Source organism: Pteropus vampyrus, unplaced genomic scaffold (genome assembly GCF_000151845.1).
Source record: "Pteropus vampyrus isolate Shadow unplaced genomic scaffold, Pvam_2.0 Scaffold1, whole genome shotgun sequence".
Lineage (NCBI taxonomy): Eukaryota > Metazoa > Chordata > Mammalia > Chiroptera > Pteropodidae > Pteropus > Pteropus vampyrus.
The window spans coordinates 6,217,447-6,234,709 of NW_011888782.1; the positions used below are offsets into that span (position 1 = coordinate 6,217,447).

A 17,263-nucleotide genomic window follows, 5' to 3' on the forward strand; every position below is an offset into this window, starting at 1 on the left:
TAAAATGTGTTTAATACTATTGATGTCTTTCTCAGGGAAATGACAATATGTTAACAGTTATGAAGCACTTTGAGATCTGACAATAAAAGGTGCATTATACTGAGTAGTGTTTTCTTCTCTTCTTGTCCCCCACCTCCACTGATAATCTATACTCCTATCATATGCATATTTTTGTAAAGTTCATGTAAATGAGTCTTGGCCGTTTTCTTTAAGAAAAATGAAAGCTTGTGATATTTCTCAAGAAGAACCTGACAAAATCATTACAAAATAGAAAATAAAAAGAGTAACAGTGACATACAATGAAGGTTAAGTTAAAAAAAAAGAAAGCAAGGAAACAGATTTCAGTTCTAGGCTCATATGAGGTTATTATAAGCAACAGTGAGAAATAATGATTACAAAAATGAAGAAAAATACATCGACAGTGTCATTTGAAAACAATTGTACTAAGAGGCTTTTTACACATATTTTACACAGTGTGGATATCCAAAATGGGTTTTAGACAATATTAAAAGATTGTTTTTCAAGGTATTAAATGTGCAAGGAGCAAGAATGAAAAATATGGAGAGTGGGCTGATAGAACCAGCCCAGGGGAATATTCTAGCTGCATACAGATGGCAGGGGGACTGTGGGACAGTTACTGCCTCTGTGGGCTTTTAGGAGTTCAAATATCTTTAAACAAGTCATTTCATTTTACTTATAATTAACCTAAAATGTTTTTCTTTTTCTTCCCTCTTGCAGTTTCTCTCTAGATTTGTGGGCTTCTGATATTGGAAGTGAACTGCATTTCATTGCTATTGATTTGATTAGCAAAAAGCATGGGCAGCACAGTTCCTCTTTTCTAAACTGAGTGGCATCACTATGCCTCTCCTTCACTCCCACTGCAAACCAGTTCCTCATCTGATCTTCCAGATTTTAGTTAATGTGACCATCATTTTCCTAGTCACCCGGATTTAAAACCACAGCCTTCTGTGACCTCACCATTATGCTATGCATCATATCTAACACGTCACTAGACTCCTTAAATGGGCATGTGCTTTAACCCTATGCTTCTCAGAACTTAACGCACACATGAATTGCCTGGAGATCTTCAAATGCTGATTCTGATTCAATCGGTCTGGCATAAGGTCTAAGATTCTCATCGGTTCCCAGGTGATGCCCATGTTGCTGGTACATGGACCACATTATGATAGCAAGGCATTAATCTTTATTCTCAGGCAAGAGAATGGCTGTATGGTGATGAGACTCTCCCTTTTCTGCCCTTTCTTAAAGATCTTCCCAGTCCAGGCAGAACTGAACTCATAACCTGGAGCGTATCATGCTTTCGGTTAATTTTTTAGAAAAAGAATAAAACAAGAAACATCATAAGACACAAACTCCAAATGAGTATGGAGCAAATGAAGCTTCTCCATTTATCATGTTCTCTTTGACAGCCATTAGCATTCCATTCCCGTACATACTATTGTGCGTTTGTTTTGTCATAATTTATTCCTTTGACCAAAGTTTTTGAGAGTCCACTATGTGAGACACTAAAGTACGCTTGGAGAATAAAAACAAAAATTAAATAATATGATTTTCTACCATCACTAGCTTGCAGTCTTACATAGGAAAGAGCCAAGTAAGCAAAGAAATACAGTAAAGTACAATATTTTCCTGTGCGTAAAATGTTTTTCTCACTGTTCTGAACTCCTTTTATCTACCTCAAAACCCTCATTGTCACACATACACTTTATACTATAGCAATACTAAACTACATTCTGTAATACTCTGATACAAGTCATAACTGTAATGCTTAGAAATGTGTTATCAATGACCCAGTTTCTACACATTTTCAAAAATTGTGTTATAATAATTGCTTTAATAAAGGGAGTTATGATTTTGAGTCTGGATTGTTTTCAGGTTTATAAGGACTGAAAATTCAAAAATAAATATGACTCTTAAATTTATAGTTTCAACCTAAAAATTGCTGAGAACTCATGGTAAGTAAAACCCAATAGTAATAGTCCTGGTAATAATGTAAATTAGAATGTAACATGATTGGTGATTGGTTTTATCCTCATCCTAGTCCCTGTTCTCAAATGGAGATTCCTGGAGGAGAGGAAGGAGGCAAAGGGGAGACGAGGGCAGGAGGGAAACAGCAGTCAGGCAGCTCCACCTGGGGAAGAACAGGGGCAGAGTGCAGGTCCCAGGGAGACCCAATTCCTCCCAGCTCAATTTCTTGAGAGCAGACTGTCAAAAAAGGCATTTACTATCCGTAAGTTTCTGGAATTTCTGTTTTGCTCTTCTGGATGTTTCAGGCAGCCCCAGAATCTAAAAACATTGATATCTAATCTATCATTAATTGGTGATAACTGTAACCAAGACTGGGACCATTTGGGATCATGTAGGTAGACCAGAAACTGTAGACTGCACCAGGAATATGCAAATTGCCTTTTTTTTTTTTTAAATTTCACAATGCTGCTACTCTATGTTTTATACACTTGGAGTTTCCTCTATTTGATTCCAGTGAGCTTTTTACCTCTACTGATGGCATTTATATTTCTACCTTATCAGCCCAGAGCTCATTCATTTTATCACCTTTTCACCTAGTTTATGATAAAGCCCAGAGCCACTCAAAATGAAAGTAGCTTGATCGCTGTTAATTCCTGATCAAGGCAACCCAATATCCAGCAGCAATCTCCTAATGTATTTCATTAGCCCATTATAAATCATAATAAAATACAAAACAGAGTATTTATAATGTGCCAGATATTATCCTAAGTGTTATACATGAATCGACTTATTTAACTCTCACAGCAACTTTATGAGCCTTTTACTACTATCATTCCCATATTATAAATGAGAGGTACAGAGAGGTTAAGTAATTTGCTTGAGGTCACACAGCACCATCTAACTTTGGAGTTCTTACTCTGTATTGTCCTTCAATCATGAAGACTCCCACATGCCATACAAGGTTGTGTTTAGATATTATTCTAGAGACAATAGGGAGTTATAAAGGATTTTCAGTTGGTGGCCAGTGTCCCTCATTTCTTCCTGGATTAAGAGTCCATATAAACAAAAAAATCATGTTTCTGAATCTGTGATACTATTTCCACTTTAAATGTAAATGTATTTAAGTGTAATGATATCAGAAAACCATTTATGTATTATGTTTTTAGCATTAGTTTGCAGCTATTAGTATTAGTATTAATAGTAGTATTCATGCTATTAGTAATATTAGCCTCATTATTAATCAGATTTTAGCATTAATGATCAAATTTTAAAAAAGAGAAAAGATTGAGACCACAAATAGTTGAGTGAGCTGCTCACAATCATGGAAGAAGACACTGACATTAATAGGTTAAAAATTGATGATCGGAAGCCTAACCCTTTTTCTCTACGTATTAAACAATAAATTCTAATGAAAGAACTCTGAATCATTGCCTGCATAATGACATCTTCGAAAATACCATTAACTGCAAAACAACTTTCATGTGTTTGCACATAGATGTTCATCCAAATGGCAAAGTTTACACCATTTCTCTTTTAGCTTTAAGTTCCCATCATCTATTACATCATTCATTCATGAAGCAGATGTTTCTGAAGACTGTGTGCTGTTTCAGGCACTGTGCTAAGTACTGGAAACAAAAATGAGTAAGTCACTGTCCCTCACACAAGGAAGCCAAAACCTTCAGTGTCTGTTTCATATGATATGTTTCTCAGTTCCCATTTCTTCTTATTGCCATGACCTTAAAAGTAGCTGCAAGTGCTCTTGACAACTGAGCCATTTCATTCATTTATTTAATCTGTTATTTATTCAGTAAATATTTATGGAGAGTTCATTATGTGCTAGGGGGAGAAAGTGATGAATGAGACAAACATAGCCCTTGCCTCATGTACCTTAAATTTTCTATCAAAATACATAGATTAAAAAACAAATAAATAAAATAATTACAAACCATGATAAACACTATGAAAGAAACAAATATAAGAGACACTAATGACAGGAGGGACCAATTTTAGAGAGAACAGCTAGTGAAGGCCCCTTTGAGGAGGTGACATTTATTCTGAAATCCAAAAGATGAAGTGGACCTATCCACGTGAAGAATGTAAAACTTATTTCATTAAAATAGCAGAGCATAAAGACCTGAAGGTATAAAAGAGCTAAGAGTTTTTCTAAGCATAAAAGGGACACATTCTGATTTGGTTTTCAGGACTCTAGGCTGTGGCAATAGAATAGATTGGAGAAGGGCAAGAATAAAAACTGGAAACTCTTACATGGTTAGGAGATGGTTGTGATAGTCTTGGCAAGAGATGGTGGCTAGGGTGGTGGCAATGGAGAGGGAAAAGAACTGGAAGATGCAAGGTAGATATTGGAGGTAGAATTGATAGTACTTGTGGATGGATTAAAAATGGCAGGAAGCTGAAATTAGCAGTCCAGAATAATTTCCAAGTTTCTGGCTTGTAAAATGGGATGACCATTGTTGTCATTGACCGAGATGGGGAATCCTGAGTGTTAGGAAGCAGGTTTTGGTGAGGGAAAACAGAAATTTAATACAAAGGAAGAAAACATCTTAAAAGCATTTCTAATATTAGTAATTTAGAAATTCAATATTATATATTATACATACACACATGCATACATACAAAAATGGGTAGAGCAGGGTCTTTGGAAGGATATTTTGACATCATTGAAAAGAAAATACTTGTGCAGAGCAGCAAAAAATATCTCTGCTACTTTGAGATAACATCATCACAGAATATCTTAGTTGGAATGGTATCGATTCCAAATACTCCAATGTTTGAATCTCCTCTGTTACATCCCTGTCAACAGATCATGGAGCCTCTGTCTGAACAGTTATAGTTACAGAGGGTGCAAGGTAACAATAATAGCTAATTCTTATATGGCACTTAATACATGCTAGCAACGCCTATAAAGGTTAACCAAAACAAGATCTACTTGTCAAACATTTCTTCTACTGCTCAGCAGAAATCTATTTCCCATTCTACTCAATTTAATCTTTAGGGCCCCCCAAAACATGTTGCCAAGAGAGCATGTTAGCAAGGGAACTTGCAGGGTATGGAAGTTTTCCTTGTTCTCATCCTGGTTCACTTACCCTCTTAAGATTGCAGATTTTTTTTCTCATTGGTCAGTGACAAGGTTGGACAGGATGACTTTTGAATTTCTCTCAGGCTCTAAACTTTCTTATCTTCACTTTTAAATAGACAGAAGAATACGTATTCACTATGAGAGAACAAAACTTCTGAATGACTAAAATGATCCAACCTTTCATTTCCTATGTATGCAATATTACTTTTAAGCTTTATAACAATTAATGGATTCTTTAGTCTTTTAAAGATGTGCCATTCATTTTTATACCATTTCTGATTTTATTTTGCCAAAAATCCAGGTTGAACATGTTGTCTACTATTATGCCAAATATCTATTTTTCAGGGATCCCTGTGATAAATACCCTTTGTGATTCTAAGAAAAATGTATCTCTGCAGACAAAAATGTCTATTTTTCATACCTGTTCAAATGCCATGCCCTGGTTGAATGTTATTCCAAGAGAACCATTGATGGAGAAGGGAGAAGATAGAAACTAGCCAGAACATCACAGAGTGAAGGTAAAATAAACAACTGCTCTTTCACTTCCCTACTTATTATGAACAAAGGAAATATATAATAAATGATGTCCATAAAGATACCTTGGTGTCTGGAGACCTAACATGAGAACCACAGACTAATATGAAGATTTAGGCCACTAATAAGAAATCTGAAAGATGGTATAATAATAATTCCCCCTCTCTCTACCCCATTTGCTGGTGGTGAGGACATATATAATGTATCTTCAAACTCAGTTCTCATTGGTCAAGAGGCAGATGGCTCTTTTCATCATGGGTCAATGAAGTGGAACTCTAACAGTAAGACAATATGTTTCCCTTTTCCACTTTACTGCCAAGGGAACTCAAGGCCCAACTCTGATTAACAGGTTATCTCAGGTGTTCAATAACACTTATGCCTTTAGTTCAAATAGTCCTATTTCATTTATGATATTTTGCAATTGGTACTGACTATTCCTTAACCAGTGTACTGCATTAATGAAAGGTGTCTATTCAGTATAGAAGGAATGGTGAGTGATGTTCTTTCTCAAAAGCTTGTGAGTTTATGTTCTCACTAATTGAGCAGAATGCTTATCAGTAGCCAGTTGTATTTGATCCCATGTTAGTTCATACCAATTTTGTGATAGTAATTATTATAAAACAAATTTTAATGAGATATTCTATAAACTAAAATATTAATGCAAAAAGAAATAGAATTGCTTCTATGAAAATGAAGTTATATGCTTTAGAAGGATTCAATAATATTCAGTTGCTAAAAATAATAATATAGAATTAGGCATGAGAGAGGCAAGTGGAAAAGCTTGAGGGAAAAATCAGTTATCTAAAAGGATTCCAAATTCTGATCGCTTCCTTTATTTTAAGGAAATCAAAACTCGAAATTATAGACAGTGGTGGATTATGAGTATGAAGAAAATATTTTTAATACGATATCCAAATATTGGTGAATGAACATATATTTGTATATTTAAGGTAAGGTAGAATGATTAAGGTGTACATCTTTTATTTTTAATTTCCTTCTTTAACCAATTTTTTTTCAATTAACCAACTAACTATGACATCAGATAAGAGAATATATACTGATTAGAATATATATTCTAATCAGTTTGTGAGTAGGAGGGATATCAATCTAAACTATATAGAAAGGAATAAAAATTAATACATAAGTGCTTAATGAGTCCAATGTCATTATTTCAATTTGCTCAAATTATCCTGGTAATTAAGTTATGAGATAGATATAATAAGACACATAGTCACTTACTTTGGGATTAGTTTAGAGCAAAGTATCTTCCTATAGCTAGAAAAAGGGCACACAGCGTTTGGACAATCATAATACAGTCTCAGAGTTGCAACCTCAGATGTGTTCAGAGACTGTTTTCAGCAGGTTGCTATGGTAACAGGAAGATCTTAGACTTTGGAGTCAGCCACACATCGGTGTCAGGGCCCAACTCCATCACTGGCCAGCATGTAGTGTTGGACAAGTCATTCAATCTTTTGGAACCTCAGTTTCCTCACTCATAAAATGGGCCTAATAATTTTTCTCTCACAGACTTACAGAGAGGATTAAGCGTCATAATCTGTAGACAAGTATCTGACATGGCAGCAGTCTTCAGACACTCGATTAGCATCCTCTTTCTTATTTTTTTTTTTTTTTTGTCAAACGCAAAATTAGCATTTGGGGTTATTGAATAGATATACAAACATCCAGGCTTTTATAGTGTTGTTCTCTCTGTTATTTTAACATCAGAGTCTACATTTGTTTATCCTACACACATAAAAATTACATTAAAGAGATGCATCAGCTATTGGTTCCTTAGTACATCACAATATTTAAAATTCATAACTCTTTGGAATGACTTGAAGCTATCTTTTGACAACTGTTGCTTTTGATTCACTCACATGGTGGTACAGAGTGTCTTAGCTTATCAACCAGTTCAGACAAGAAACAGCAAAGGAGTTTTGTTCTTATTCTCTAAATCTAAATCGATAAACGTGGTAAACAGAGGCACAAGTTTTCTTTAGGAGTTTAGGCTCAGCCTCAGGAACGGGCAATATTTTAATGCCTTGGCCTTTAAATTGCTACAAATTACATACTCACCCACCACCTTTTTAAAAATGAATCTGGAATTGTTGCTATAGTGGAGAAACCCATATTTAAAAAAGGCCCATAGATATGACTACACGGGGCACACTGTTCCCTGGGCTGCTGTGGGTAAATCTAGGCCAGCATACTGCTTCAAGTAGTTGACAAATTCCACTGTTGCTTTCTTTTTTTTCTCCCATGAAGTTTAAAATAAACAATTAACCTATTTCCAACACAGTGTTTGGTATTGATTTAATTTAGCATGTGTTATTCATCTGCATGCCTCACAACGGTTGCTTAATTGTCTAAATCTTCCCGTGTAGAGTGCTGCCTATGGAATCTCTTTCCACAGAACACTCTTAGCAGAGTGTGGCTTACTATTTCCATAACATCTGTCTTCTCTACTAAAGAGTAGATTAACAATTATGCTTTTTTTAAAGGGGTGTGTGTGTGTGCATGTGTGTGTATATTTCTGTGTTTAGGGGAGGTTGGGCAAAATACTCACTTCTTGTATAAGTTGCTTTCTGGTATAGTAGTTTGCAGTCCTGTCACCAGGTCAGAGATTTTGCCTGTACCCATAATGCCGCTGGCAGGATTGCCCTTTTCTTTTGCCTTAGTATGTCACAGGATGTCACATGATTTCCATTAAACATGATTGTCTGCAAAGGAGACAACATATGCAACCCCACCTCCTGTTACCACTCCCATGTCACACGCACGCGCGCTCTCTCACACACACAAAGCTTCTTTCAATAGTGTTAAGCAGTAAAGCAGAAGGATTTTTTAAATTAGTGTTTTGTTTTGGCAATGGTTGCTGATGTGTTCATGTAATACAGTTTTAATCAAATCCCCAAAGCTGAAGACCTTTCAGCGTATCTTAGGCTGCACTGTGCAGGGCTTATTCCACTTGAAGTGGCCACCAGGGAGGTACAATTAGCTGTTCCCATGGAGAAGTTTGTTATAGTAATAAATAATAAGTAGCATAGGTAGCGATGGAATCAATTAAAGATATTTTTGACCATCTAATGGTTTATGGGAATGCTAAATAATTGACAACAACAAGTTTTTGGCTATGTTTTCTATCTGCATGTCTCTTTGTAACTAAACATTGACCATGCACACAGGACAGTGTCTGAGGTCACTACTTTTTCTCTTAAAGCCACATTGTCAAGTGTACTGTATGAAAGACAGTTGCAGCCCTTACATAACCAAGCTGATTTTGAGAGGGTTAAAACTCTGTAGTAAATATTTGCTGCAGGCGGAAATCTAACATATGAAGCAGGAGAACAAATTGTGTTATCAGTTTCAAAAACAATCTGTTTCACCATTCATTTATTTATTTTTTTAACTCATGTAAAACAGAACAATAGAAGTTGAATGGCTGAGAAGGCTTTGTGTTTTGTCTCCAGTTTGCAACAGCTCTGATGTTAAAATGGAAATTTTGGCAAGCAGGACATTGGTAAAGTGCTTTGAATGCTTTTGGCATCTTGACAGGGAAAAAAATCAAATGGTCAAGCTACCTTGGTTTGAAATTGGTAAGTGTGTAATCACGAATCACTTTATAAATAAAATCTCAGAAGGAAATAGGTTTATTGTGTGTATTTGGGGACAAATTGATATGCCACATATCACCTAAAGCAGATCAGTGATCCATGAGCCTAGCAAGACTTACATGAAAAGACACAGTGGTTTCTTCAAAGTTATTGGATGAGTGACCTAGGGTCATAATGCCAATTTGAGTGTCAAGGTGGATTCGTCACACTAAAATTTGGGCTAACTAAAACTAGAAGTACAATTTTCATCATTTGATTATTAAAAGTAGATTTACTTGATGCTCTATTTTACAAATGTTATTATAATTATAAAATCTCACTCTGTGGATTGATTTACCTTAAAGTAGAATGCTTCCACTCTTTCTTGAGGGTATCTCTGAAGTCAACATGAGCAATGGCAATACAAGAGCGATAGAAACTACCTCTAGGGGCTTCTGGAGTGTAAATTTTTTTTTTATACTTCAAGCGTTTAATGTAATAGTACCTTTCACTGTAGCAGGAATTGGCAAACTACAGACCATGAGCAAAATCTGGCCCACTGCTTTTATAAGTAAAGTTTTACTGAAGCACAGTGACATCCATTTATTTACCTATTGTCTATGGCTACTTTCGTGGTGAAAGGGCAGAACTGAGCAGTTGTAACAGATTCTCTATGTATAAACCACCCTCCCCAACTCCCCAAGCTGAAAATATTTACTATCTGGCCCTTTCCAGAAATATTTGTCAACTCCTGACTTATAGAATTCCATAACCTGATGACTTTAAATTTTACTTATAATGCCTATCATATTCCTGTGAGAAAAAAATTATTTGTCACATTCTTCTCATCCTTATTTGTCAGTCCTGAAGACTAGAATGCAAAGAATTTGAAGATGATCAGATGATCAAAGAGGATAGTCAAAGGATACATAGTTCTTTTTTGACCATAGCTGTTGATCAAGAGCATCAGCAGTTATTGAACAAGATGACATGGCCAACAGAGAGAGAGTTACATACATCTTGTTGGAAAGATTTGGCCAGTTGCCTCAACTTAATAGCTGTGTCACAGGTGACGGGAACTTTGAAGTTAATTAGGATGATGAGGAAATCCAAAGTGCAAGAGTGGAGGTCAATCTGGGAGCAAAACTAAAGAATCGAAAAAGTAGATTAGCTCCAGAATTCAGAGGGAATGAGAAAATATGCAGGAACAAAGCAAAGGCTCCAAAGGAATAGCTTAAATGTGGTAGGAGAGTCTGGAATTCCTTTTCACTGATGATAGCCACTTGATGGTCATCCTGTAGAGGTGGATGATTTCTGCATTTCCATTGTAGCTATAGTCTATAGTAAAATGCAGGCTGGTCCCTTTCTCCTTTGCCACATACAAGTTGAGCTGCAGTGAGCTGGTAAAAAAAATAATAAAAACATAAGGCTTAGAAAGGTGGTCTTTCTTTGTTCTGAGCCAGGAAATCACTCAACTCTCACCCACACGGTTTGAACACAGCACTACCAGTGTTTCCTTTGAGTGTTTGGGCCCAGAGTGAAGAATGGTATGTAGTCTAAAATTGTCTCATTTGACAATTTCCACATTTTCTCTAACTAGGTAGGAATTAGTAAATGTGACCTTGGGTTAATATTCCTCCACAAGACAAGGACTGTTTTATTGGTACTGCTTTTTAAAAGTTACTTGGTAAATAGAGAAAAACAAGAATCAAGTTAAGAGAAAAGATTGAGTAGTTTGATGCTTACTTTCTTTGGAATCGAAAGCCGAAAGGCACCTGATCTCCATGTTCTACCTACTCTGCTCTTCTTCTAGTTCTGCAAACTCACCCTTCCTTCTTCCCTCTACCCCAGCATTCGCTCCCCATTTTATCCAAAAGGCCCCTCCTTCTTTATTTGTTAACCTCATGTCAACTCTTCCCAGATGCCTTCTTTGACTCCCCAAATAGACAAGGTTGAGTTTTCCTTTTACTTGATCCCATCATGCCCTTTGCTTCTTTCCTTGGGCCCTTATAATTATTAATTTATTTTCCTTCTCAAACGTAAGCTCTGTGAGAGTTTATTCACTGTTAATTTCATCATGATAATATAACAGTTACCCAAATTTGAACATTGGATCTTTAGTTTAAAGACCAAAAATATCTGAGCATATGTTATGAATTTGTGTCCCTCTAGGTTGAGTAACCTTTATAGTTCTATGCTAAGGTTGGTAAAAGCTATAGAACTAACATTTATTGACCACCATTTTTGTGCAGCCGTTGTAGTTTGACTTTGAGCACATTATCTCACTTAATCCTCTTGACCAGCCTATATGATCAGGGCTCCCATGATTGAACTGATAAAGAGTAAGTTCAAGAGGTCAAGTGACTATCCCAGAGTCATGTTCTAGGAGGTAGAGGGGCTAAAATGTGAACCTAAGCTTTTCTAGATGAGTGTCAGGGAAAGTCAATAATTTTTCTTGCTCTTTCCCTCTTTTCTTCTTCTTCTTTACTTCACTGCTATTTTTATGTCTTAGTTTTTTATTTTGTTTTGTTTTGTTTTTCCTGCTGGCAAAACCTGAGACCTGTTAAAAGTATCTATAAGCATTTTTTTCCTGACTCTTACCCGGAAGTTGTTGACCTTTGCTTTATTTGCTGGAAATAACATATTCACTTTTTATACTTCTTCTCAGTCTCTTGAGACTGAGAAGAAGTGAATAAATTTTCAACCACCTAAAATGCCTGCAAATTTGTAATTAGATTTTGTATAAACATTAAAGAGTTTATTTTCCTTTTAGAAAGGAGCATTAAGTGAGATTTGGGTGGGGATTTTGGCACATCCAATCTTTGTTTCCAAATGGCTTATAAAAAAGTGACAACCCACATACTTTTTATATAACACGAATAGGAATTTAGCTCTCCAAAGTCATCATTCCTACCCAATGTTCTATAAAATTAGTAAAAGATTAGATAAAATTATTAATCAAAGAAATCAAAACGAAAAAAGTAAAATTGATATTCACTCAATGTTGTTTTGCCTTTGTTGTTATCTAAAGAACTCAGATATACCTGTGAAGAAACTCTTTTGAGGGTTTTTGATGAACCAATATTTAATCTTTGAAATCAAAGCCTGAAGAAGGAAAAATTGTTGTTGAGTATAGAGATAAGTTTGAAGTTGAAATTATCTTTAAATATAACATTTAATTTTTGAGAATCTGTGTTGCCTAATAATTCAAATCTATTATTCTTTTAATATAATGAAGATGAGCTTCCTGAAAGAATGAGGCATGGATTTTTGTCCTTCAGGATTTGAATTTTCATCTATATTTTCCTATTCCTTCAGTCACCTTCATGCTTGTCAGCAGGTTGGTAGAGCCTGAATAACCATCTAATTTTGAACAGTCATTTGGTCAACTGAGAACCTTGTGCTTCTTATTCACTCTATAGCCTGTTTCCATGCCTTAGTCCAGGTTTCTCCACTACCTGTCCTTTGCCTGCCTCCTCAGCTTTAGCTTGCGGGGTCCCTCTTTCACATTATTTTCCAGTAACACAAACTAACACAAATTGTTCAAACAGTTGTTCTATTTTATCCTTTTTCACATTCTGTTCCCTTTTTATCAAAATCCATTCTTTCAGTTATTCTTTTAAAACATGCTTAGGCACTATTTTATTTTATGAAGCCTACCTCAGTGCTTTACTCAGATAATGTTAATTATTCTTTCCTCTAAGCTACTTCAGTAACTCATTCGTGTTTTCTGTGTTGTACAGAGCACACTGCCCATAAATTATTTGTCAAATGTCTGTCTATTCAAAGGGCAAGTGCCGCGACCTGCCCTAGTACTTAACTCAGGAGTTGGCATGTATCTCCTTTAGTAGGTCTTCTTAACTCCCTCCCCCATATGTGTTGAACTGAACTGATGAAAACTTAAAAGCAAAATTATCTGATTCCTGGGAGTTCAAGCACAAAGTGTGGACCTTCCAACCTGCTAAGACATTTTAAAATTTCAATATAGTTTGTTATTACGTGTATTAAGAGTGGCTTTTGTTAACTCCCATAAAAAGTCGACTATTGAGCTAAGATTACTGAGGTGATGATTAGGAGACAGAGTGAAGAATAATTTTTTAAATGGCTGAATTTCAATCAGATACATCAATTTTTTGGAGCCATAGTCCAAATTTACTTATATTAAAAAACCTGATATAATCTAGTATCTGCAAAACCAACAAATACACACAAGTCCCTCCTTCTAATGAGTCACTTGAATGCAAAATCAACTGTAATTCAAGAAACCAAAAACATTAAAGGGTGAGCTTTGTCAAACTGGACCAACTTGTTCTACCTGTTATGGACAAAGAAAGGACTGATGAGGTCCCAGGGTACGAGGAGTTGTACCTGGGGTTATGAGAGCATTCTGTGTCTCCCCCTGCTGGTTGGTAGAATGACTAAGAGGAACAATCCCCAAGTGTCTAAATGACCATGACCTCATAGCTTTGTATTATTTAGTCAAGTGGCCTCTGTAAACTTTTAATAAGGAATGTTGATCAAGAGTTCATGTCAGGATATTTGATCTCATTCCCAGTTTTCTAACTCTAGTTAATTAGCATTATGCATTTCTTAACAATTCTAACTTCACATCCCATTGAAATAAACCATTAAGAAACCCGCTTCTTATATATTTTAATTCCAGGTTATAACTACATTTTGATTAGATTAAAATTGTTTTAAAAAGGTTGTTTGAAAATAATCTCAAGTGTTACCACAAGGGATACCATTTCCTCTATTCTTCAAAGGATTGCTTTAGTCCACCAGTAAATTTGAAAATATGAAAATATAAACAACAACACTAGATAAAATAAATCCACAGAAAATGTGGGAAAAGATTTACCCAAAATATGCTTTCACTATTCTATTACCTTTATTTGGTGATCTGACAGACTCAAATTCCAAAAGAATTTGAAAAGGTTTTTTATTGTATTTATGTGGCTATTCATGACAACAGCTGAGACAAGCCAAGAGTTCACAAAGAAGATATCGTATGATAGATGATTTATAAGCAAGAAAATGCTCTTATTCATTGATGACAGCTAAAAAAAATCTAAACCTTGCCACTATCAGTGAAAAAGCAAAGACTACACAACAAAAAGTAAGGTGAAAATGAGAAGGAAAAAAACAAAAATGAGTAGAATTTAGATAAGAGTAGATATGAGCACCAACAATAAAACACCAAGAAGTCAATGCAATAATGAGCAAAAAAGTAACACCAGAAAAAAGGAGAGGAAAGAAACCATGTTGAAGCAAATGGTTTTTGAAAAGTATAAAGTGCACACAGCAGTGTACATTGAAAAAGTCTTTGTAGGTCTGTTGTTTAGCATTGAATGATATTTGATACTAATGGTTAAATTTTGCTTATTTTACTTTGTTTACTATGTTAGGGAACAGTGTTTTGTCTTTTCAGATGAGTTTGTTTAAGAATAATACAAAAATTTTTATTTATTCATAAATATTTATTGAGTGCTCTATTATTCAGGGTATGTTAATTTCTTAAATGATTTTAAAAATATCAGTAGTCTAATCAAGGATTTTTTTTATTACTGTGTCACAGTTCAGTGCTGGCCATTCTGGGACAGGACCCATGCTCCTTCTACTTTAAGGGGCTACCATCTATAACAAATGGGCTCCATTTTGCTAAACAGGCAGAAAGCGGAATATCACTCATGAAAGCTTTTACAGACCAGGCCTGGAGGTGACTTATAAGAATTCTGTTAGCATTACATTAACCATAAATCAATCACATGACTTTAGTCTAACTGGGGGCTTTGGAAAATATCTTCGTAATTTCTGAAGAAAATGATAGCATGGATATTGATTAGCAACAATATTATTTGTTTGAGGGTCTAGAGATTCAGCAGTTGATGGTAGGTGGAAAGAACAGACAAAAATCCTGCCTTAATGGGCAGGAAGAGTAAATAAAACACATAAGTTAAATGCATGGTGCATTAAATGATGATAAGTGCTAAGTAGAAAACTAAAGCACCTTGCTACACTACCTAGGAAGTGTAGCAGGACTGGACTCAGTTACCTTTTAAATAAGACAGTCAGGGAAGGCTTCACTGAGAAGGAGACATTTGAAGAAAGATCTGAAGGAGGGAAGGAAGTTAGTAAATATCTAGGGGAAGAAAAATTCAGGCATAAGATATTGCAAGTCCAAGAGCCCTGAGGCAGGAGTGTGGCTGGCATGTTAGAAGAACTGCAAGGAGGTCAATGTGGCTGAAGTAGAGGGAGCTGGTGGTATTGGTAATGGTGGGGGAATTCATGACCCAGGAGGTCAGTGAGGTATTAGGAAAGGCAGACTTCACAGTTTTTAAGCCATTGTGAGGATTTCAGCTTTTTCTTTGATTGAGACTAGAAACATTTGTGAAGAGGACTGACACGCACAGGCCTGCTTTTTAATGGTCTCATTCTAGTTGCTTAATTGAGAATAGAATGTAGGGGACAGGAGTGGACACAGGCAGACTCATGAGATCATTGCAATAATCAATGTGAGACTCGTAGCAGTAAAAGTGATAGAAAGAGATTGGATTATACATATATTCTTAAAGTAGAGTCAACAGAATTTGCTGATATGGTTGAGAAGAATCAAGTAATACTCTAAGATTTTGTATCTTAGCAAACAGGAACGTGTGGGGAACACAGATTTTAATTTAATTTAATTTTATTATTTTATTTTATTTTATTTTATTATTTTATTTTATTTTTTTAGGCAAAGCAACCTTTGGTTGACCTCACAGATTGCAAGAACCTTGTCAGCTTACAATCCTTTATTTTTTATTTTTTACACCTATAGCACCTGGTCTTCCTAGGCGGTCCCCCATCCAAGTACTAACCAGGCCCTACCCTGCTTAGCTTCTGAGATCAGACAAAATTGGGCTTGTTGAAGGTGGCACGACCATAGACAAACACAGATATTTAAAGAGAGAGTGATGGTCTGGTCAGGAGCTAAATTTTTGATATGTTTAATTTGACATGGTTATTAGGTATTCAACTGAAAATCTGAGAAGGCCCTGGGATAAAATGAGTTTAAACTTCAGTAGAGAGGTCTGGCCGAAGATAGAAATGTTTTTGTTGTCAGAACCTTGTTAATTAAGATCCCTAAGGTGATGAGAATAGCTCCAAGAGCTGAATGAGGCACTCCAACATTCCGAGGTTAGAAAGATGAGGAAGACCCACAAAGGAAGAAGAAGAATAAGTAGCTAGCAAGAAAGAAAACTAGGTGAAAGTTAAGGGAAGGAAATATCTCAAGAAGAACAAGATCAAATGTAACAAATGTTGCTGATAGATCAAGTAAAATAAGGATTGAGATTTGACCACTGGATTTAGAATATGGAAGTCATTCATGACCTTGAGAAGAGTTTCGTTTCCATCAATGAGAATAAAACCTAGATAGAGAGGTTCAAAGAGAATGTGAGGAGAGGAATTGAGGATAATGAGTGTAGATACTTGTTTTGCTATAGAAAGGAAGGGAGAAATAAGGTACTGGCTGGAGTGGATTAAGAGATGGTTTTCTTTTTTAGACATTTGTATGCTGTTGAGACGCATTGTTGCTGTAGGGGAGAAATGGGAAATTGGGAAATTTCTAGAGCAATTTTCGTAGTAGATAAAAATGTATTGGATTAAATGCACAAAGAAAAGGATAGGCCTTTCCTGGCAGAGAGGATGCTCACCAGTAGCAGGGAAGAAGCCAGAGTTACATGACCCAGATGCAGGTAGGTGGTGCACGTGGGTGTGAGAACTTGTGGAGTGTCTCATCTGATTGCCTCTATTTCCTCAGTAGAATGAGAGTGAGAACAAAGAAGGAACAGTTAGTTATTTGAGGAGAGGGTAAAAAATACAAAACAGTCACCTAGGAAAGCTGAGAGTGAATGGACTGGGAAAATGTAGTATGATTGTCTGGCCACATTAAAAGCTCTCTTGTGGAGAGTGAGAAGGAATTTAAAGTGAGGCCAGTCAGCAGTCCTGTGTTTATTTCCAGCTTCATTTAGTTTCACAGGTGCAGGTGAGGATAAGAGGAGAGTTG

The 17,263-nt window shown here is 35.9% G+C and overlaps 1 pseudogene; it reads right to left on the reverse strand.

Annotated features, from left to right (window-relative positions):
• Positions 1-16,024: 16,024 nt before the first annotated feature.
• Positions 16,025-16,143, reverse strand: LOC111736973 (annotated as a pseudogene).
• Positions 16,144-17,263: the final 1,120 nt, after the last annotated feature.